General features: G+C 35.1%; 2 pseudogenes; both read left to right on the top strand.

Moving 5' to 3' along the window:
• The first annotated feature begins 255 nt into the window (after positions 1-255).
• LOC112062038 (T-box transcription factor T-like) lies at positions 256-18,091 on the top strand (annotated as a pseudogene).
• Positions 18,092-22,058: 3,967 nt separating this feature from the next.
• LOC102988709 (casein kinase II subunit beta-like) lies at positions 22,059-22,724 on the top strand (annotated as a pseudogene).
• The last annotated feature ends 629 nt before the right edge of the window (positions 22,725-23,353 follow it).

Below are 23,353 nucleotides of genomic sequence, written 5' to 3'. Positions count from 1 at the left end.
CTAATGTGATATTTCTTCACAGAAGACAGAAGGGTTATGTCTGAAAAGTTCTGAGAGAAAGTGTGAAATAAAAATTTTCTACCCAACCTTTTTTAAAAAAAAAAAAAAACTGGATAAAAGCAACACTCAAGCACTCACAAACATGCAGAAACTCAGACACCTACAAATGGCTTTCACAAATATTAAAAACAAAGAGGGAAAAAAACTAGACAATTAAATCCAATGAACTAAGACATAAATGTGAAAAAGTAACTCATGACTGGAGAAGCTTTGGCAAAGAAACTGGTGATCCTGCTGAATTATGGTAAGGACCCAAACATGTTCACTACAAAGGAAAACCAAGAAATGTAAGACTTCAGTACATTTGAATTGATATTGATATAATAACAGGAAATATCAGAAACATTCTGGCATTTTTTTATGCTTATTATAATTGTTAGAATATTTCTAAAACAGCTGTGGATGAAGTGATGTAGATCCTAAAGCAATCTCTATTTGGCCTTATATGGTGAAAGGACTTTAGTCTATTTTAAAATATGATTTATATAAAACAACTGTGGAATTTAAGGCTATAGCAGAAAAATTTAAGTAACAGAAATGATGAAAGTTGGAAGGGAATGGGTGGAAATGTGGGAGGAAAGGTAGGTGATCTAATTCTCTGATCTTTCAAGAAGGATTCAATCCCAATTCAAATTATGCACCTTTTTATATATATAAAAAGATAATGCTCCGAACTCTTAATTTCTTTTTCCACAGTCTACTTTCTTTTAACTTCAAAGTAACATTTAGAAGAAACTTATATCTGAAAAACATACATTTGTATCTAAAATTCACCATGCCTTTCACTATCATTTCAGCTTCCTTTAGTACTTCAAATCCAAGTATAACTGTATTTTATTAATATAGCATGCATCTTATAGCAACTCGCTAAGAAAGAACAGTTTAAAAAAAGGTATATGTGAATACATTAGTGGGGAGGTGATCTCAGGGAACAATGGTGAAAAATAGTAGAAGGGAAACAGAACTGAAAGGAGGGCCGAAAGAAAGATATTCCGAATATTTCCATCACTAGGGGCTGCTACTTCCATGATTCCAAGAGACTGCCTGAGAAGCAGTGTGAAGTGTATTTCAGGACCAAGGAGCAAAAAGAAAAATCATTGATCCATCAGTTCCCATTGCATGTTTTTCAAAGATTTACTCCAATAATATGTTGCATATGTGAGGCAGCCAGGTTGTATTTAGAATGATTAAATATCCAGGTATTCCTGGGACTGAGGCGGTCCTGAGTGCCTTTTGGTGCTAAAAATAGGAAAGACCAGGAAATACTGAAATGAGTTGGTCTAGTCACCTTTGGTTATATCTTACCTCATGCCTTAGAGTCAACAGAGAAACCACGTGGTGAGGGGCAAAAGTCATCTGTTGTGACTTGAGGCAAGACTCTTTTATGCTGAAGAACAGTTCCCTTCAGGGGTGGCTGGAATAAAAGTGAGTAAAACAGAGCTCCTACAGTGGTATATAGAAACAGTCCACCATTTGTAACACTAAGATATCATATTCCTCCAGTAGTTCTAGCTCTCATGTCACAAAATGGGTCCTGCATTGTTGGGAGAAAAATTTGCCATCACTTCCTCTCTAAGAGAGGGGAAGTACGAGTACCATCCATCATGGAGACCATTTAAAATTAGTATCATCCACAATCTTTGAAAGGACTCAAGGCAAGAGGGTTAGTGAAAAAGCAACAGTCCACACTGTTGTAAGTGGCTCAGGAATCTAGGTGACTTATACATGCATCTGGTTGGATCTTTTCATAACTGTTTGGCCTAATTCTGAATGTATCATTTTCATTATATAGTCAACTTCTACTGTGCCCACTTGACTTTATTGCTTAATGATATGATTATGCCCAGTTGATGATGAGTAGCTCCAGTCATAGGATCACCTGAAATCCTAGTCATGTTTAAATAGAACATAGTGGCATGTGAGAAGCTCTTACTGAAACTGAGTAATTTACTGCCACAGAAACCAAGACTTTGTCCCCCAACTTCAATTAGGCTCTCTAATTAAGATATGATGTTTTGTCATAATATTTCATTCCTCTCAGATTTCCTATCTTTGGTTGTAGGACAAGATGGTTTCACTGGTGAATTCTACAAAATATTATAAGAAGTCGTACCATTCCTTTTCAAACTTCTCCAAAACATAGATGAGGAAAGAACACATTCAAATTCAAGGCCATCATTACCTGATACCAAAGCCAGACAAGGATATACAAAAAAATTAAATTACAGGTCAATATCCGTGATGAACTTAAATGTAAAATTACCCAATAAAATATTAGTAACTAAAATTCAACAGTACATTAAAAGGATCACACACCATGATCAAGTGGGCTTTGCTTCTGGGGTGCAAGGATGTGTCAACACTTGCAAATTAATCAATGTGATTCACCATATTACAAAATAAAGGATAAAATCCTGTGATTATCTTAATAGATGCAGAAAAAGCATTTGACAAATTCAACATCTTTTCATAATAAAAAACTCTTAACAAAGTGGATATAGAAGAAATTTATCTCAACATAATAAAAGTCCTATATAACAAGCCCACAGCTAACATCATAATCAGTGATGAAAAGCTGAAAGCTATTGCTCTAAGATCAGGAACATGACAAGAATGCCTGTTCTCACTATTATTTAACACAGTACTGGCAGTCCTAGCCAGAGCAATTATTCAAGAAAAAGAAATGAAAAACATTCAAATCAGAAAATAATAAGTTAAATTGTCTCTGCTTGCAGATGATATGATATAATATTTATAATAGACTTCACCAAAAGACTGTTATAACTAATAAACAGTTTCAGTAAAGTTGCAAGATACAAAATCAATATACAAAGGTCAGTTGTGTTTCTATACACTAATAATACCTATCAGAAAGAGAAATTAAGAAAACAATCTCATTTACAATTGCATCAAAAAGAAAAAAATACTTGGTAATAAGTTTGATCAAGGAGGTGAAGGATTTGTACACTCAAGAATTGTTCCAGATTGAATGTTGAGCATCTTTTCATGTACCTGTTGGCCATTTGGGTGTCTTCTTTGGAAAATGTCTACTTAGTTCTTCTACCCATTTTTTTAGTTGGATTATTTTGTATTGAGTTGTATGAGTTCCTTATATATTTTGGACATTAACCCTTTACTCCATATATGGTTTGCAAAAATTTTCTCCCATTCTGTAGGTAGCCTTTTCACTTTGTTGATTGTTTCTTTAGCTGTGCAGAAGCTTTTTAGTTTGATATAGTCCCACTTGTTGATTTCTGCTTTTGTTGCTTATGTTTTTGGTGTCAAATCCAAAAAATCATTGCCAAGATCAATGTTAAGGAGCTGTCCCTATATGTTTTCTTCCAGATGTTTTATAGTATCAGGTCATATGTTGAAGTGTTTAATCCATTTTGAGTTAATTTTTATGAGGAATATAAGATAGAGGTACAATTTCATTTTTCTCCATGTGGTTATCCAGTTTTCCAGACACCATTTGTTGAAGAGAGTATTCTTTTCCCAGCAAAATAAAGTATCAAAGAGGTATCAGCACTTCTGTCATTATTGCAACTTTATTCAGAATAAGCAAGATATGAAAAAACTGAAGTATCCATCAATGGATGAATAAATAAGATGTAAAATATATATGTATGTATATGTATAATTATATTATATTATAATTAATATTATAATTATAATATATATATATATAATTCAGCCATGAGAAAAAATGAAATTCTGCCATTTACAACAACATGGATGGACCCTGATTTATCATGCTAAATGAGCTAAGTCAGACAGAGAAAGATTAAATGCTGTATGATATTACTTATTTGTGGATTCTAACAAAGATAAACTTGTAAGTACAGAGAGTAGAATAGTGATTACCAGGGGCTGAAGGTTGGGGGATTGGGGAGATGTTATTTAAGGATACAAACTTACAGCTAGTAGATAAATAAGTTCTGGAGTTCTAATGTAGAGCATAGTAATTATAGTCACCAATACTGTATTATGAACTTCAAAGTTACCAAGAGACTAGATCTTAATTGTTCTCATCACAAAAAAAGAAGTGATAATTATATGACACATTAAAGGTGTTAGGTAACACTATGGTGGTAATCACATTGCAATATATAAATGCATCAAATCAACACATTGTACACCTTAAAATTACACAGTGTTATATGTCAATTGTATCTCAATTAAAAAAAGAAAAAAAAGTAATTGGTTGAACAATTTAGTTATCAGAATTGATGCATGTGTAACTTTACCGCCTCAACGTGAAGCCCTGATTTCTTTCTAGTCTAAGCTTCAGAATTCAGTTTTACAGTTGTAAATTAGAAATGAGGTTTTTGAAAAGTCCTACACATAAATCCATGTAGATACATATAGCACGTGCACACACACACACATCATACTTTGTATATTTATTTTGAATAGAAAATGGAATAAGCAGGTGAGTGGTTTCAAAGTTGAAGATTTATTCATTTTTGGAAATTTTTAGGTAATTTCAGTCAGTTTGATATAAATATCAGTATACTATATGTTGGCTGCCATTGGTCTAAAAATCTACCAGATCTTCCAGCTCCATGCTACTAATAATATCTAGTACCCTTGTGAGCTGAATTGTGTCCCCCCAAAAGATATATTGAAGTCCTGAACCCAGGCACCTGTGAATGTGACCTTATTTGGAAACGGGGTCTCTGCGATTTAACCAAGTTAAGATAAGGTCGTATTGGATTGAGGTGGGCCCTAAGTCCAATGACTAGTGTCCTTATAAGGAGAAAGAGACACAGAGAGGTAGACACGCAGGGTAAAGGGCCATGTGATGGTGGAGACAGAGGTTGGAGGGATGAAACTTCGAGTCAAGGCACGCCAAGTGTTTGCCTGTGATCATCAGAAGTTAGGGAGAGGCAACGAAGGCTTCTTCCTGAGAGTCTCCAGAGGGAGCCTGGCACTGCTGACACATCAATTCCAGACTTCGAGCCACCAGAACTGTGAGAAAATAAATTTCTGTTGCTTTAAGTCATATACTTGTAGTATTTTGCTATAGCAGCCCTAGGATATTAATACACATACTATATACAGTAGTAGATAGTAGATTGGCCAGTGATATTCCAACTGGGTAAACATTTCTTTGACATGTTCTTACACAGATGGGCATTCACCATACCTTAATGACTTGCAATTTATAATTTTGCTTCTGTGACAGACCCATGATATGAACTTTGGAACAACAACAACAAAAAGTACTGGGTGGGGGCTTCCCTGGTGGCGCAGTGGTTGCGCGTCCGCCTGCCGATGCAGGGGAACCGGGTTCGCGCCCCGGTCTGGGAGGATCCCACGTGCCGCGGAGCGGCTGGGCCCGTGAGCCATGGCCGCTGAGCCTGCGCGTTTGGAGCCTGTGCTCCGCAACGGGAGAGGCCACAACAGAGGGAGGCCCGCATACCACCAAAAAAAAAAAAAAAAAAAAAAAAAAACGCCCGCATACCAAAAAAAAAAAAAAAAAAAAAAAAAAAAAAGTACTGGGTGAAGGAACAGTATTGTTTCTCCTGAGAGACAATTAGAAACTGGTTTCAGACAGGCTGGAAGTGAAGAATGCAAATTTTCTGTTAAAACTCAGTGGAATAAAAGCATTTTATTTCAATCTCATCTTTTCAACCCCTGGCAAATGCCCAAAAGAACAAAAGAATAGTAGAAAATTCAAGTTTTAATATAATAGAAAAAAAAAAATTCAAGATACAAATAGAATTATACTAGCCAAAAAATGTAAATATTAACCTAAACAAGAGTGCATGATATTTATTTTCACAAACTTCCTCAGTCTCCAAGATATTTCTACATTTCCAAAAAATTAAGTATCTTATTCTGCATAATCTCTACAAAATGACAGTTAAGATATCAAGAATTATAAGAAGGCTCTGGGTACTGTGGAATATATCCTGTTGGGACCCAGATATTTGCGACAGAAAAGCAGATACCTGGCAAATAAAAAATAAATAAATAATAAAAATAAATAAAACCATCTGTACATTTTCTTCCCTAGCCTGAAAGTTGCTTCACTGAAAGCTAAATAGAGGAGAGAAAGAAAAGCATTGCCATAGACTAAATGTTAGTGCCCCCATTCATATGTTAAAACTTAATTTACAGTGGGATGTCATTTGGAGGTGGGGCCTTTGGTTGGTGATCAGGTCATAAGGGCAGATCCCTCATGAATGAATGACACCAAACCTGCTGGCACCTGATCTTGAATTTCCCAGCCTCCAAAAGTGTGAGAAACAAGCTTCTGTTGTTTATAAGTCACCCAGTCTATGGTAATTTGTTATAGCAGCCTGAATGGGCTAAGACAGGAATAGAGGAGGTAATCCATGATTTTATAAGTTGTGGGGGTGCTCTGGATACTCTAGCTTTTAATACAGTGGGCTCTCAATATTACACTTTTCCTTTCTGCACTTTCTTCTGTACTTTTGAGGGATAAACCTGCAAGCCACATATTTCAGACACCCTAGCTTTCTGAATTTCTCTTGGTTTCTGCCAGTTGGAGGCACTAGATGGAATCTAGAAGGAAGAAAGAAGAAACAGAATATTACTTTGCTATTTAGTTCCTTTCAGCACCTAAGGGCTGTGACAGTAGCAGTACCATAACGACAAAAGAAGGCATCTTGCTCATGTTCTTCTTGGTATGGAACCTCCATTCTAGGAGAAGAGTATGCAGGGGTGGAGGCAATGAAAGGCAGACCAGCTCTGCAATATACAAAAATTTGTTGAATTAAATGCTCGCAATATGGGTGAATTTTATAATATTTAACCTATATTTTATAAAGCTGTTTTTTTAAAGGTGATTTTAGGCAGCAGTGAATGTCAGCAACTTTGAGAGTAATTTAGCAGCAATGGGAGAGTGGGCTCCTGGTTTTTGCTTAACAGCAAAATGCATTTCTAACAGTAGCAGACACAGACAGAGAGCTTACCCCTCATACTGTCAGCAGCTCTGGGGCGAAAACGGTCACATGAGTTGTAGTCTAAGGCAGTGACAGTTTCTTGATCTATGAAGAACAACCCTCCTCTTCCCTTAACACCTTCAGCCATTCCATCACTCTAGTCACCCGTGATCAGCTATAAATTTCCCCATCCTTGAATACTGAATGGTTTTCACATCCACCAAATGTATGCTGAATACCAAAGAAGATTTTTCTGTCACCCAAGCAATTTGTTGAGGAAAAGTTTGGAGTCAACACCTCTGAGTCCACGCCCCAGGTAGTGCCAGTTACCACAGTTGTCAACATCTCTGGCAAGCGGCAAAAATAATTCAAAGATGAATCCTACTTAGAAAGAAAATGATATATGCTCTATGCACAAAACATTTTTCTTTAAATCAGTAAACGGCCATTTGCGATGAAAAGATGGTTACAGTAAAACAAAGGAATGAAAGAAATGCTTCTCATTATTCTCACGGAATTTATAGAAAATATCATCTTTATAAGTAATAAGGGAAATTTGAACAATGAGAAAAAAGTATTCCAAAGAGACTTTATAGGATGTCCAAAGAATACAGAATTGAGTTGCAAAATGTCACAATATGACAAAAAATGAAAAGCCAGTGTAGAGAATAAATGCCCGTTATAGGGCATTTCCACCGTTATAGGTGGAAAAAGTTAGTTGTTTATAAGTAGTGATGAGGGTGACTCAGAGAGAAAGAAAGGGAGGGAGGGAGGGAGGGAGAGAGGTGGAGCGGGGAGAGAGAAAGGGGAATGTAAACATGATCACAGAAGGAACGCTAGACTTTAAAAAGGTATATCTAACATGCATTATTGATATTTTTAAGAAGAACTAAGCAAATGAAAATATAGAAGGAGTCTAAAGTATAATTTTTTCAACATTTTTCTGAAATAAAGACAAGTTGAATGTGTAGACTGAAGGGGCTCATAGATTTCCAAGAAATAATGAAACCTAACATTCATAACTACCATTCCAAATCAAAGCATATTCTGGTAAGGATGTTAAAATTCAGGTACAAAGGAAGAATCCTAGGAGTAGGAGGGGAAAAAATCATGCCCCCTACTAGTGTGAAATATAAAGATGGATTCGACATCTTCACAGTAATATTCATGGAAGGCGACAGTTTGATCAGTATCTAAAATATACTGAGAGGAAGAATATGTGATGCAAGAATTTTATAATCAGCCAAGTAATCCTTTGATTTTAAAGAAAACTTCTGAGTAAAAAGGAAAAGGGTGCACGAGTTATGCCATTTATGAATAACAAGTTCTGAAACTCCGAGGGGACAAGGCTAGGCAGTGATAAAGAAAGAAAAGGGGGAAAATGGAGCTGAAATCAACTGATTAGGTGATGAGAACTAAAGGATACTTTTTAAATTGACAGAGTAGACACCCATGCCAACCCACCCCCACTCCTGACCAAATATGTTAAGATTAATTTTTATTTAATGAAAGTGACAGAAACGTGAGGTGGTCACATGATCAGAGCAAAGGTAGCAGGAATATTCAGCCAGCCTCCTTTGGGTTGCAGAGTCTGTTAATTTTGCATCTGTTCCCATGTGAGGACTCTTGTCAATACACAAAGCTCATTTTTTCTAAGCTCAAAGCTTTTTCAGAGTCAAGTCACCTAATACCATTCAGAAAGAACTTTAAGCAGCATCTATGTCCTTCCTGTGAAATATTTATGAGCAACTTGGATTCTGACTTTCCTGTCAAACCCACCAAAACCTAGTCTACGTTCTCTTTTAAGGACATGATGGATGTTGTAAATGGAAATCCTGTTTATCCCCAGCCCACATCCATCCTTCTATTTTTTTCTATTTCTATAGATGATAGATAGAGAATAGAGATATAGTTAATTTCTCACCGAGCTTATTAAAAAATCTATTTTCTTACAAGATGTTACTTATATTATTTCATTTGATTTCCCCAATACTGTTAATAGTTGGCATCATAATTCCCATTTTACAGCATAGAAATTTCAATTCCATTAGGTTAAATCAATTTGTTCTAAATTACACAGAAATTCAGTTTTGTGTCTGGTATTAGAAGAATCTCTTTGTACTTCCCCACCACCCCTTACTGTAGTTGTAAAATGCACCTATTGGCAATCACATATGGTAAATGATCATATGATTCCAGAGAATAAATTACAAGTGTTAAACTTAAAAATAATGGCTTGTTAGTTCCCTATCCCCACATCTTTAATGACAGAAATCACACATCTTGTTCATGAGGATCACAGTTTTTGAAGTAAAATACTGGATTTTTATTTCTATTGCTATGACGGTATTATTACAGTAATACCAAAACAAGAAAAAGACAATACACAAAAAGAAAACTACAGACCAATTTCCATCATAAAATAAATGTAGAAATCCTTAGCAAAATATTAATAAATATAATTAGCAATATATAAAAATAATTATACGCCATTACCAATTGATATTCATTCTCAGCATGTAAAGCCAGTTCAATATTCAAGAATTATCAATGTAATTTACCCAATCCTAAAGAAAAAAAAATTGCATGGTCATATAATTCAATGCAGAAAAAGGGTTTGACAAATTTCACAACCATTCATGTTGTAAAAACAACAAACAAACAAAAAGCTCTCAGAAAAATAGGAGAGAGTAACTTCTTCCACTTGATAAACAGCATCTATGGAAATCAAAAACAAAAAGAAAACAAAACCAAAAATCCCAAAGTTAACATTATACTTAATGATGAAAGACTGAATTATTTCCCTCCTCAAGATCAGGAATAAGGCAAGGATATTCACTCTCACTGCACCCATTTAACATAGTATGACATGTTCTAGCAAGTTCAGTAAGGGAAGAAAAATAATTAAAAGACACATGTAGGTAAGAAAGAAAGAAAATTGTCTCTATTCACAGATAATATGATTATATACAAACTGAAGTCTAGGAATACACATATACTCAAAAAAATACCCTTTTAGAATTAATAAGTTAAGCAAGGATACAGGATATAAAACAAACATAAAATATTAATTGTAAACCTATTTGCTAGGAATTAACTATGGGCAGTGAGATTTTTATAATCACTGAAAAAATGAAATATAGAAATATATCCAAATAATCAAATATTTACAAGACTTGTCATCAAAAAACTATAAAATACTAATGAAAAAAATCAAAGAGGTTCTAAATAAATGGAAGACATTCAGTGTTTATAGATTGGAAGCTTCAGCTTGGTAACTGTTAGTTTTGCAAGGGCTATCAACAAAATATCAAAGACTGGGTAGCATAAATAAAATAAATATATTTTTTCACAATCCTGGAGGCTTAAAGTCCATGATCAAGATGTCAGCAGGGTTTTATTTTGCCTAAGGCTTCTCTTCTTTGTTCATAAATGGCCATCTCTTCTCTGTACCTTCACAGAGTCTTCCTCTATGTGTGTCTGTGTCCTAATTGCAAATCAAGCTGGATTAGAGCCCATCCTAATTACCTCATTTTAATTTAAATACCTCTTTAAAGACCGTATCTCCAAATATAGTCACATTCTCATATTGTTAAGTCTGGGGGTTAAGACTTCTACACATAAATTTTGGGGAGAGTCAATTTAGCTCATAACAGTAAGGATTTCAGTTATGCCAAAATTGATATGTAATTTTAAAACAATTCTCATCAAGACATCAGCAAGAATTTTTGTATAGACCAGATTATTTAAAAATATATATGGAAAAGAGCAAAGGAACTAGAAGAACTAAAAGAATTTGGAAAATGAAGAATATAGTAGAAGAAGCCAGTCTACCCAATTTTAAGTCTTATTTTTTTCTTTATCTTTTTAAAATTACTGCTTTATTTATTTATTTTTTTAATTTTTGGAGTATAGTCGTTTTACAATGTTTTGTTAGTTTCTACTGCACAGCAAAGTGAATCAGCTATACGTATACATATATCCTCTCTTTTTTGGATTTCCTTCCCATTTAGGTCACCACAGAGCACTGAGTAGAGTTCCCTGTGCTATACAGTAGGTTCTCATTAGTTATCTATTTTATACGTAGTATCAATAGTGTATATATGTCAATCCCAATCTCCCAATTCATCCTTATACTATCTTTAGTAATCAAGACTGTGTGGTGTGAGTGGAGGAATAGACACATAGGCCAATTGAAGAGAACAGAAAATTCAGAAATAAACTCAAAAATATGCCCAAATGATTTTTGACAAAAGTGAAAGGAACAATTCAATGCAGAAAAGATAACCTTTTAAACCAATGGTACTAGAGCAATCTGATAGGTTAAAAAAACATTGAGCCTTGACTTAAGTCACACATCTTACATAAAAATTAATATTCTGGTTGTGATATTGTACTATAATCTAAGATGTTACCATTGAGAGAAACTGGGAAATGAGTACATGAGGTCTCTCTGCATTATTTCTTATTACTGCTAATGAACCTACAATTACTTCAAAATGAAACTTTAAAAAAAATTTAAATACAACATTTAAATCCTAAATAAGATCAATAGTCTGAATGTTGATTCAAAGTAAAGCCTTTGTCAGTTTGGTGCTTGTGCTATCAACAGCGAGGCAGACTGCTATGATCAGGTGAAAAAAAGAGATTACTGTGTGTAGCCTCTCATCCTATAATACCCCACTTGAGTACAGACCTAACTAGAAGACAGTCCTATTTACCAATCAGCTGGGGGAACACATACTGTCTATATATATGTATATATTTCATTTTCAGGAGATTAAAGAAATTCCTAAGGTATAAAATCAACACTATAGTGCTTAGGACTCAGAAATGTTACTTGCTAATTTCATAGTTTATGAAGATCTTTCATTATGAGCTTAAGGGAAGAAAAGAAACTAATATGTAAATTAAGCAAAAGAAAGTTATAATAAAAGAAAAACAAAGAGAAAACCCAACAGAGAAGGTAATAAAATTCCAGTGGAGAGCATTACAGGTACTTTTAAGAAATAAAGGTAGTAGAACATAATGATAAGCATGATTTAGAACTGAAAAATATTGAGAATAAAAGCAGTACATGTAATTTTAAATGGCCAATATAACCTCCAAAAATGACAGAAACTGAGGATGGAAATTATTTTCCAAATATAATTTTAAATGATTTTTTACCAACTGAGGAAATTCTTTGAGCCTAACATTCTCCCTCAAGGGGCATTTGGATTTGAACTCCTAAAGATGGGAAGATAATTGGTATTTTATTGCTCAATATGTTTGCAATCATAATGATGAAAATATTGTTTATTGACTTTCAATTATGAGTCAATCTTCAGGCCATGGAAAGAAGATGCTATGTTTAAGGATGGAATGAAAATCCAAGAGCTATGATAAAAGTGTAACTTACACAAAGCAGATTGTAAAGAAAATTGGGTAGAGAAGCAAGGGCATTAAAATTGTCATATAAAGTATGAAAACTGAATTAAAGGACTATAGAAAAATGATTGAGTTTAATTACATTGTTTATACTAAAGATAATTGACAGAAAAACAAAAACAATAACATAATTGACTAAAACAGATGGAGAAGAGGACCTGAGTGAGTTAAATATTTATTTTGATATTGGGGGAATAATAAATGTTATCTGATATTAATAAATTCAGAAAATATCTTATATATTGTTTGAGAAGGGAAATAACCAAAATATAAACAATTTTGAAGAACTTGTCTGGAGAGTAGACTTAGAAGTGAAGAAGTGGTCTGACTCTGTTGATATTTAATATAAAACATTCTTTAACATGTGATTTTTTTAATGAGCATATATTACTTGATAAAACCAAATATTTTAAAACTACAACCCTACTTACTTATAAGTGATAGTGATTTATATGATAGGAAGGTGCTTATTGTTGAATTGATATGAAAAAATTTAGAATAGAAGCAATTACCAAACTAGAATCATGCATATAAACATTTTTTCTAGCATTTTTTATGTGTTAAAATGTTATTTTTCTTTGCTTTATACTGTTTAATTTGAAATATCACCCACCCAAGGCTCTTTGTTTCTCCCTAGTTACTTGGCTAGTGGCTGCTTCTATTTGCAAGCACATATCATGTGAATTACAAGGAAGTAAAATAATTGGCCTTCAACTAGACTAAATTTTCACCGTGGATTATTGTGCCCTGATAATGCCCACAGTCTAAATGACAACACTCAAAACGCAAATGTGTTCTTAATTTAATTAATTATAATTTCCAAGTTAGGAAGATTGTGTTTTGTATAAAATATTATTTCATTAAATTAGCCACAATAAAAAATAAGAATCACCTTTCACTGGGAAGATACAAGAGTAAGTTTCAAATAATTTTATCATGGAAAGTATTATAATAATCATTTCTAATATTTACAGTTAAGAATCTTAAAATCCTTCTGGCTTTACTTTCAAGAAAAGTCATCAGCAACATTTAAAAATGTATGCTTATGAAATAAATCATCCAATTACTCTATTTCTATGTTTAAATTCCCCAGTTCTTCTGGCAATAGAATATAAGTCCCTGAAGTTTTTTTTCCAGTGGAAAGTTGCTGGTACCTCTAATCCTACCCCAGAAACCCACAATTATATAATCTGCAATAATTATCCAGCTATTTTTAGATCACTTCCACGGCTTTAATATTTACTTGTCATGTTACTTATTTTCACAGCTAGGCATCACATCATCCATCTTTACAAATAAATTTATTACAAATTAAAGGATATAATCTTTCTTCCCTGACTCGTTTTCTACAATTTCTTTTTCCCAGTAACAAATATAATTAAAAATAATAATTGATCATTCGTTTTAACTTGTCAGTAGAACTTACCATTTCCTGGTAAGGACATCTTTGTTAAAATTGGATGATTTTTAAATGTGTCAAAATGATCAAGATAATAAAGGTCTTGAAATATTTGCCTTTTTGAATTTAGAAATGTAAGCTATGACAGAATACAATTTCTTTCTGTAAAACACATACAAAAAAGAATAGCACGTTTCAAATAGTTAACTGTTATTTCACAAGGATCATAAAAATTAAATAATTAGATGAGGAACTCTGTTCCATTATTCAACAGGACAATTAGTTCTATCAACATTTACAAGTTTTAAACATATATTTATAATGTACTTTTATTTTTTATAGTGTATTTTTTAAATCTTCAATTAAAATCAGTAATCAAAAGAATTTAACATTAATGATAATAAAGCATTTATTATAATGTTTCTTTTATTCTTCAGTTATACTATTTCAATACTTTAAATACATGTTCAATTTTATTACCATATTTATGAATTAAAAATCTTAGTTTTGCTTAATTTCCTCCATTAGCAAGAAAACAAAAATTGAATGATACATTTCCATTTACTTATAACTTGAATTCTTTATAAATAATTTTATTTACCAAATATGAATAACTAAGATTATAAATATAAGGTTTCAAAAAATGAGAAAAGCGAAGATACAGTTCATGAATTTGTGCTAATGACAGTTAATTATGCTTAAAATTTATTGTGAATTTGAACAAAAAACTATCACAAAAACAAAGTAGGACATTATATAATGATAAAAGGTCAAATCACCAGGAAGATATAACAATTACAAATATATATGCATGCAACATCAGAGCACCTAAATATATAAAACAAACACTGACAGAATTGACTAGAAAAACAGAAGTGCAATAATAGTAGACGATTTCAACGTCCCACTTTTAAGACTAGAGAGACAGTTACCTTATAAGGAACATTTTTTATGAGTTTTTCTTCTCTCCTTCCCTTATTTATTTTTGCAAATATTTTAAAAAGAGCACAAACTGTGAAATAATAAAGAAAGAAAAGAAACAGAGATGAAAGAGAGAGAAAGGGGTGGAAGGAAGGACGGAAAGAAGGAAGGAAGGAAGGGAGGGTTTCTTACACAAAAGGTGACATACTATACACAGTTTTCTGCAACTTCCTTTTATCACTTAACAATTTATACTCCAAAGTATACAATACATAATCCGTTTAATCCATTTTGTAGAGTTCTTCCCAACTGCTTTGCGCAAGTACATAGTAATCCACTGTGTAGATATATTGCAGTTTATATAACTGTTGGATTTTGGTGTTAGAATTTTGGATTTTGGGGGTGATTTCAATTTTGTTACTAGTACCGATAATGTTACCTTGAAGAACATTTGACACATGTCGTTTCAAACTAATGTCAGTGTACTTTTGGGTCTTTGGAACAGATTCCTGGAAGAGGGATTGATAGGTCAAAGGCCAAATACAGCTATGATTTTGTTAGATATTGATAAAATCCTCTCCATAGATGTCCCATTTTACATTTTGAAAAACAAAATATTAGACTGCTTCTTTCCTCCTTAGCCTCACCAACAGAGTGTTATCAAACTTTTCACATATTTCAAATCTTACAGGTGACTAATGGTTTTGGTTTTAATTAGCATTTTTCTCATTATAAAGATTATAATACAATATAAAATATATTTTCTAACAAACACTGTTCCATTGAAAATATGAAATCTACATTTGGATCTGAGTAGCCCAGGGAAGTATCCTGGGTTAATGACATAAGTGGCAATTTAGTTGTAATTAATTAGGTTAATCTGAAACCATCCGTTTTACTCAGGACTGCAGTTTAAAGAGATAGGAGAAAGAAAGAACAGAAGAAAGAGAAGGAAGGAAGGAAGGAAGAAGGAAGGAGGGAGGAAAGGAGGGAGGGAGGGAGGAAAGGATGGAGGGAGGGAGGAAAGGAGGGAGGGAGGGAGGGAGGGGTGAATTAAGCTAGCTCTGAATTAAGACCAAAAAATATATGAATAAATGGGAAATAACTGCTTAAATCAATGTAATTACCCTTGTTTGCTTGAAATCTGTGTTATAGTTTGAAGTCTGTGCCATACCTACCTTGTTAAAAAAAACACTAAATTTACCTATTTGGCTCATATTCATGTTTCTCATAAACTCTGACCAGAAATTACAAATTTTAAAGTTTTACTGCATTTCAGCAGTAAACTATGTGCATAACCTCAGAAATGGATTGATGTCTCTTGTTAATACATATTTTGTTCATCATATGCTGGGTAGGAGCTACATATTAGTATATATCCTCAAAAATTTTGTTGCATTTAACACACCAGAAGGGACATTATACAACTAATAAGAAGTGAAGTCCATGTTAAGTTATTTGATCAAATATATTTCATGCAAACTGCCTAAGAACATCAAAACAATTAATCAGACCCAAAATTCAATCTGAGTTAGCATTCATATTCAAAGATTTGAATTCAAAGGTAAGTTCAGAGACCAAATATCATATTTTGATTTGTTCTGAAGTGGCCATCTGCCCATATGAAAAAGCTACTGCAACAGTTTGGCAGGCAGTTTAAAGAACCAAAATAACTATTCTGTGCAGGTCAGGTTCACAGGCATCCGGGTGTTGACTTGGAAAGCACAAAAAGTAATAATCACAGCATGTGGTACTTTACAGAGTAGCCAACCCAAAGTGTCTGTCTAAATAGTCAAAAATTTCAGCTGTCATAAGAATCCTTTGAGGAAACTTTATAAATACCTATCAAATTTCAAATATCAGTGGCCAACATTTTTTAAAACAGCATAAAGATCTAATAAAATGTTATAGAAAAGTTATAATAATCCTGAGGTACCCATAATTTATATCCTGGCACATTTAAAATGTTCCTTTTGTTTAAAAATGGGCTTCAAAGATATCAATAGTTTTATTTGTATATTTTATAAATATTTGTGTGCTAGTCAATAGTCTGATTTTTAATTGTTTAAAGCAAATCCAGTGCCACAAAGAGCTACTTTAGTCATGCCTTGCAGGAGTTCAAGGGGAATATCTTCTATCTTCACCCCTCAGCCCCTCCCCTACCTTCAAGTCTTCTCCTCACAGGTCTCTGCCTGGGAACTGCAGACCTTTGCTGCTCCTTTTCTTGGAAGAGTGACTGTGGAAAGGAGTTAAATATGTCTCTTGGGTAAGTAAGTCTGGGTTGGAGGGCCATGAAGAAGGGTCAGCAAGAGGACAAGCTCCCTTGGTGTCCAGAACTTGTAGAATAGCCTGCAATAGAGTGGACCACCAGCTGAGCTCCTTGAAGCGAGAGCTACAGGCTGGCAGGGAGAAGGGTGACCCCAGTGTCAACCAAGAAAAGTTAGATGTGGCTGCACTTCAGAGAGCTCACCAACCAGGTGATGGTCACCAATAACAGCAGGAGGATGTTCCCAGTGCTGAAGCTGAGTATGTCTGGCCTGGACCCAAACACCATGTGTTGTTTCATCTTGGACTTTGTGATGGAGAGCAACCACTTCTGGAAGTGTGTGAACAGAGAGTGGGTGCCTGGGGGGGTCAGTCCAAGCCATATGTGCATATTGAACTCCTTACATAAATAAAAACTCTAAATTCATATAGTACGAATTGAGGGTCTACAGGGGATGACTACCAGCCATGGCATTCTCAAGACTCAATGCATATCTGTCAAGGCTTACCAGAAAGAGATTACAGCTCTTAAAACTAAATACAACTGATTTGCAAGGGCCTGCTGTGATGCAAAAAGAAGCAGGGATCACAAAGATAAGATGGAAGAACCCAGAGACAAACGGCAACCTGGGTATTACTAATGGAAGTAACTTATCCCTGGACTCAGTTCCTTCTATCTGCTGTCAACCCCCATCCTCAGTTTGGAGGTCCTGTCTCACTTTTCTCCACCCATGGCTGTGAACAATGCTCTATGCTGAGGAACCACAGTTCACCCATCCCTGTCCCTGTCCTCAAAGCTGTGCCTAGGCCCCCTTCCCACTTGGACAAGCTCATACTTAGCCCATACACTCATTGGAAAAATTCTCCAACCTATTCTGACAATTCATTTGCAAGTTGTCCATGATCTGATCCCATGAACTTAGCTCAGCCTCAGCATGTGTGTACATACTATCATGTTACTCCTGAGCACAACAGGACTGCATCAGTACCCCAACGTGTGGTCAGCTAGCAGGGCACCTTCGCACCAGGGTCTCAGACAGCATAGCTGCCTAATGGGCTGGGAGTCCAGTCCTTCCCAGTGAACGCTCTCTTACCCAAATAATCTCAGGTCCCTTCTCCTCAGGATTCTCACTCTATAAGAACCATGTCATGGCCACAGATATTCCTGACAGCCAATATCACACCTTGACCTCATAACCTCATGGATATCCCTGTCACCACCTTCCATGTAAACCAAAGCCTTTCCTTAAAATATACACTACTTTTTTTTTATGTCTACCAGTGTTGATTTGATCTAGGTACAAAATGACAGTCTCATAGGTCAAGAAAGAAAAGAAAAATCTTATTAACTTCATTTTAAAATATGAAAAGGAATATATGTTCTGCTGTTCATCAAAAAAATAACCCCACCCATCATCTGCAACACAAGTGTAGTCCTATGTTGTGTTTATATGCTACAAATGAATTTAAGTATGGAAACAAAACTCAGTTGGACTATTAAATCACCATTACTTGATCATAATTAAATTTTGTTTGCTAAGATCCAGAAACTTATTTTTATGTGTCTCATACAGCATATAGAAGATTTGACACACTAGAATTAATAAACTCAACTCGTCTTATTTAGTGAAATAAAAGCATACTCTCAATTGCATTCCTTGTTGCTTCAGAGTAGTTTTCAGGTCCCTTTTGTGACAGTTATCATACTTATAGTTGAGCTGTTAAGGACAAAATAATAAACTCATAGTTGAGGACAACAGACTTTAATTGAAATGGAAATTTCACTGTTCTGCCCATTAGAATGTATTTATTTTGAGCATATGTAATTGCCTCTTGTATTGTTAAACTTACAATGGCAATATTTTTCTTCTGAAAAAAATAGCCAAAGACAATCAGCAAAACATTTTCTGCAAAATAAAGGCAATATGCAAAAAAAAAAGAAACAGCAACAACAAAAAACTAAATACAGTTCTACAAAGATCTAGTGAGAGGATTCAGTACTAGAAATTAGTGACTTAAACATAATCCACTAAAATTTTCAAAAGTTACATAGCTCAGCCTTCATTCCAGGAAAAAATAAATTTTAGGATGGAGAACTCTTATTACATATGTATATTTTTAAAAAACCTAATAAATGATTTAAATGACTTTTCTTTATTAAGTATCTCCTCAATCTGCCTCTTAAAGACAGATTAAAATGCAGTAATTTTTTTCTTAATTTTTAAAAATTAATAGACTATTTTTAGAGACTATTTTTAGGTTAATGAAAAAAGTAAATGTAAAATACAGATTTCCCAATTGCACCCTTGATTGTGTTTAACATTTTTTGTCTGGACTATAAAAGTCCCTGACTTAGTAAACTTCCCTTTTTAATCCATCCACTGTTAAGACTGTAAAAGCAATCTTTTTAAAATGAAAATCTTATCTCCAGTCATATCTGTGTGGTAAACTAGAGTTGAAATATTGAAAAATATACCAATCCATTAGTGAACAGCCCTGACTCTATCACTTAGGTAAAGACTTCACTGTGGTCATTGTTCTCTCATGCAATGGGAATCACCTGAGAGCCTGTTCAACCCTGGGTTGCTGATTCAGGTTGTGAAACAATGGGTCTGGGTAGGACTTGAGAATCTGCATTGCTAACAAGTTCCTAATCGATGCTGATATTCCTGGTCCCAGAGCCAAAGTGTGAGAACTACTGCCTTACAAATTAGAACACTACCTAACACCATACACAAAAAATAAATTCCAAATGGATTAATGACTTAAATGTAAGACCAGACACTATAAAACTTTTGGAGGAAAACATAGGAAAAACACTCTTTGACATAAACCACAGGAAGAATTTTTTGACCCACCTCCTAGAGTAACAGAAATAAAAACAAAAATAAACACATGGGGCTTAATTAAACTTAAAAGCTTTTGGACAGCAAAGGAAATCATAAACAAGACAAAAAGACAACCTTCAGAATGGGAGAAAATATTTGCAAATAAAACAACAGACAAAGGATTAATCTCCAAAATATACAAATAGCTCATGCAGCTCAATATCAAAAAAACAAACAATCCAGTTAAAAAATGGGCAGAAGACCTAAATAGACATTTCACCAAGGAAGACATACAGTTGGCCAAGAGGCACATGAAAAGATGCTCAACATCACTAATTATTAGAGAAATGCAAATCAAAACTACAATGAGGTATTCCCTCATGCCAGTCAGAATGGCCATTATCAAAAAATCTAGAAACAATAAATGCTGGAGATGGAGTGGAGAAAAGGGAACCCTCTTGCACTGTTGGTGGGAATGTAAATTGGTCCAACCACTATGGAAAACAGTATGGAGGTTCCTTAAAGAACTAAAAATAGAACTACCATATGACCTAGCAATCCCACTACTGGGCATATACCCTGAGAGAACCATAATTCAAAAAGAGACATGCACGCTAATGTTCATTGCAGCACTATTTACAATAGCCAGGACATGGAACCAACCTAAGTGTCCATCGACAGAGGAATGGATAAAGAAGATGTGGCACATATATACAATGGAATATTACTCAGCCATAAAAAGAAACGAAATTGAGTTATTTGTAGTGAGGTGGGTGGACCTAGAGTCTGTCATACAGAGTGAAGTATGTCACCATATGCTAACGCATATATATGGAATCTAAAAAAAAATAAAAATGGTACTGATGAACCTAGTTGCAGGGCAGGAATAAAGAGGTAGACATAGAAAATGGACTTGATGACGTGGGGTGGGAGGGGGAAGCTGGGGCAAAGTGTGAGTAACATTGATGTATATACACTACCGAATGTCAAATAGATGGATGGTGGGAAGAAGCAGCACAGCACAGGGAGATCGGCTAGGTGCTTTGTGATGACATAGAGGGGTGGGATAGGGAGGATGGGAGGGAGGCTTAAGAGGGAGGGTATATGGGGACATGTGTATGCATACGGCTGATTTGCTTTGTTGTGCAACAGAAACAAACATGATATTGTGAAGCAATTATACTCCAATAAAGATGTACTAAAAAAAAAGGTATCAATAGAAAAATTTAAAAAACTCAAGCATAAGGACAGTTCAAAAAACTGCAGTATTTACAAAAGCTGAAGATACACAGTTCCAAAGATAATCAGCTCCACTCCTATATATATACCTAAACCCAACAGGAGTGCATTCTAAGTTCACTGAAAGGCATGCACTAGAATATTCATTATAGCATTATTTGTAAGCCCAAACTGGAAGCTTCCCACATAAATGTCCACTCATAGGAGAAGCCATAAAAATTGTGAAATATTCACACAATGGGAATTGATCATCTATAATGTACATAATGCATAATTTATCAATACTAAGTACAAAAAAAGACAGGACTAATCTCTGGCTTTAGAAGTCATGAGAGCAGTTAACTGGAACAGTTTTTACTGAGATGAGAATGTGCTAGGTTATTGGTATTCTGTTTTTGATCTGAGTCTGACTAAGCAGGTAATTTCTGACATGTGAAATCAATCCACTGAGCTGAACTCTTTTGATGTGGTCACTAGTCTTTACCGATACTATGTTCAATAAACACTTAAAAGTACATAGAGGGCTTCCCTGGTGGCGCAGTGGTTGAGAGTCCGCCTGTCGATGCAGGGGACGCGGGTTCGTGCCCCGGTCTGGGAGGATCCCACGTGCCGCGGGGTGCGTGGGCCCGTGAGCCATGGCCGCTGAGCCTGCGCGTCCGGAGCCTGTGCCCCGCAGCGGGAGAGGCCACAGCAGTGAGGGGCCCGCGTATAGCAAAAAACAACAAAAAAAAAAGTACATAGCCGCAACGGGAGAGGCCACAGCAGTGAGGGGCCCGCGTATAGCAAAAAACAACAAAAAAAAAAGTACATAGAAATTAAGAATATCATTCTCATGATATTTTTATTTATTAATTCATTAAAATAAGTAGAAACACATTTGAATCATGACATGCTTTGCAAAACAAAAGAAAAAAAAGACCCCTAACTTTCAAAGACTTTTATGATCACTCAAGAAAGCAAAATTACAGAGACAAGCATCAGGAAATCAGTAAGGAAAAATAAATGGTAAATTTAAAAAAAAATGATTTAAACATCAGGAAGTGTTATTTATACTGGTTCTGTGGGCTCCATGACTATGAATTCTTCTGTGAAGTGGATGAAGACTCCACCCAGGACAAATTTAATCTCAGTCAACTCAGTGAGCAGGTGCCTCACTGTAGACAAGCTCTAGACATGATCTTGGACCTAGAGCCTGATGAAGAGCTGGAAGACAGCCCCAACCAGAGAACCCTGATTAAGCAGTCAGCCAAGATGCTGTATGGGTTCACCCAGACCACCTATATCCTCACAACCCATGGCACTACCCAGATGTTGGAAAAGTACCAGCAGGAAGAGTTTGGCTACTGCCCCATGTGCACTGTGAGAATAAGCCAATACTTTCCAATAGCCCTTCTGACACCCCAGGTGAGGCCCTGGTGAAGCTCTACTGCCCCAAGTGCATGGACGTTTCCACACCTAAGACGCCATCGAGGCAGCACCACACGGAAGGCCCCTACTTGGGTACCAGTTTCCCTCACATTGCTCTTCATGGTGCACACTGAATGCCAGCCCAAGCAGCCCACTAACCAGTTTATGTCCAAAGTCTACAGTTGCAAGATCCATCCACTGTCCTACCAGGTGCAGTTCCAAGCCGCCAGCAACTTTGAGTCCGTCAAGACCGTTCACTGATTCCCAACCCCACCTGTCACTCAGTCTTTGACAGTTCCAGTCCTCCCCTGTCACCTTTAAGGAAAGCTCTATGGTTTATATTTTAAATTAAAAGAGCCTTTATTGTGGTGTGAATATGAAATAAAGTAGAAAAAAGGCAAAAATAAGCATTTACTCAAAATTTATATAAAATCTTGTCGGATCTCTTCAGGAAAAATATTTTAGGGCTTGATGGCTCCTAATATAAACGTTGTAAAATCATAAGGTATTTAAAAAATAATTCTATGGTATTTTATTTAATTACTAAATAAAATTGATTATTTATATTAAGATACATTAGCATCATTGATTAATGTATGAGAAGAATACTGAATAGTACCATAATAATGAAGAAATTTTTTAAAAGATCTACAAAAACTACCATGTTGAAAGGTACAAGAATCACAGGTCTTTAGAAAGGAAATTTTCATATACCTAAAATCAACTAATTCTCATATTATTTATTTTTTATTATTATTATTATTTTTTTGTGTGGTATGCGGGCCTCCCCCTGTTGCGGCCTCTCCCGTTGCGGAGCACAGGCTCCTGACGCGCAGGCCCAGCGGCCATGGCTCACGGGCCCAGCCGCTCCGCGGCACGTGGGATCCTCC

Source organism: Physeter macrocephalus, chromosome 8 (genome assembly GCF_002837175.3).
Source record: "Physeter macrocephalus isolate SW-GA chromosome 8, ASM283717v5, whole genome shotgun sequence".
In the NCBI taxonomy this organism is placed as follows: Eukaryota; Metazoa; Chordata; class Mammalia; order Artiodactyla; family Physeteridae; genus Physeter; species Physeter macrocephalus.
The sequence above is the reverse complement of the archived record's forward strand: the minus strand, read 5'-3'. Positions and strand labels throughout refer to the sequence as shown.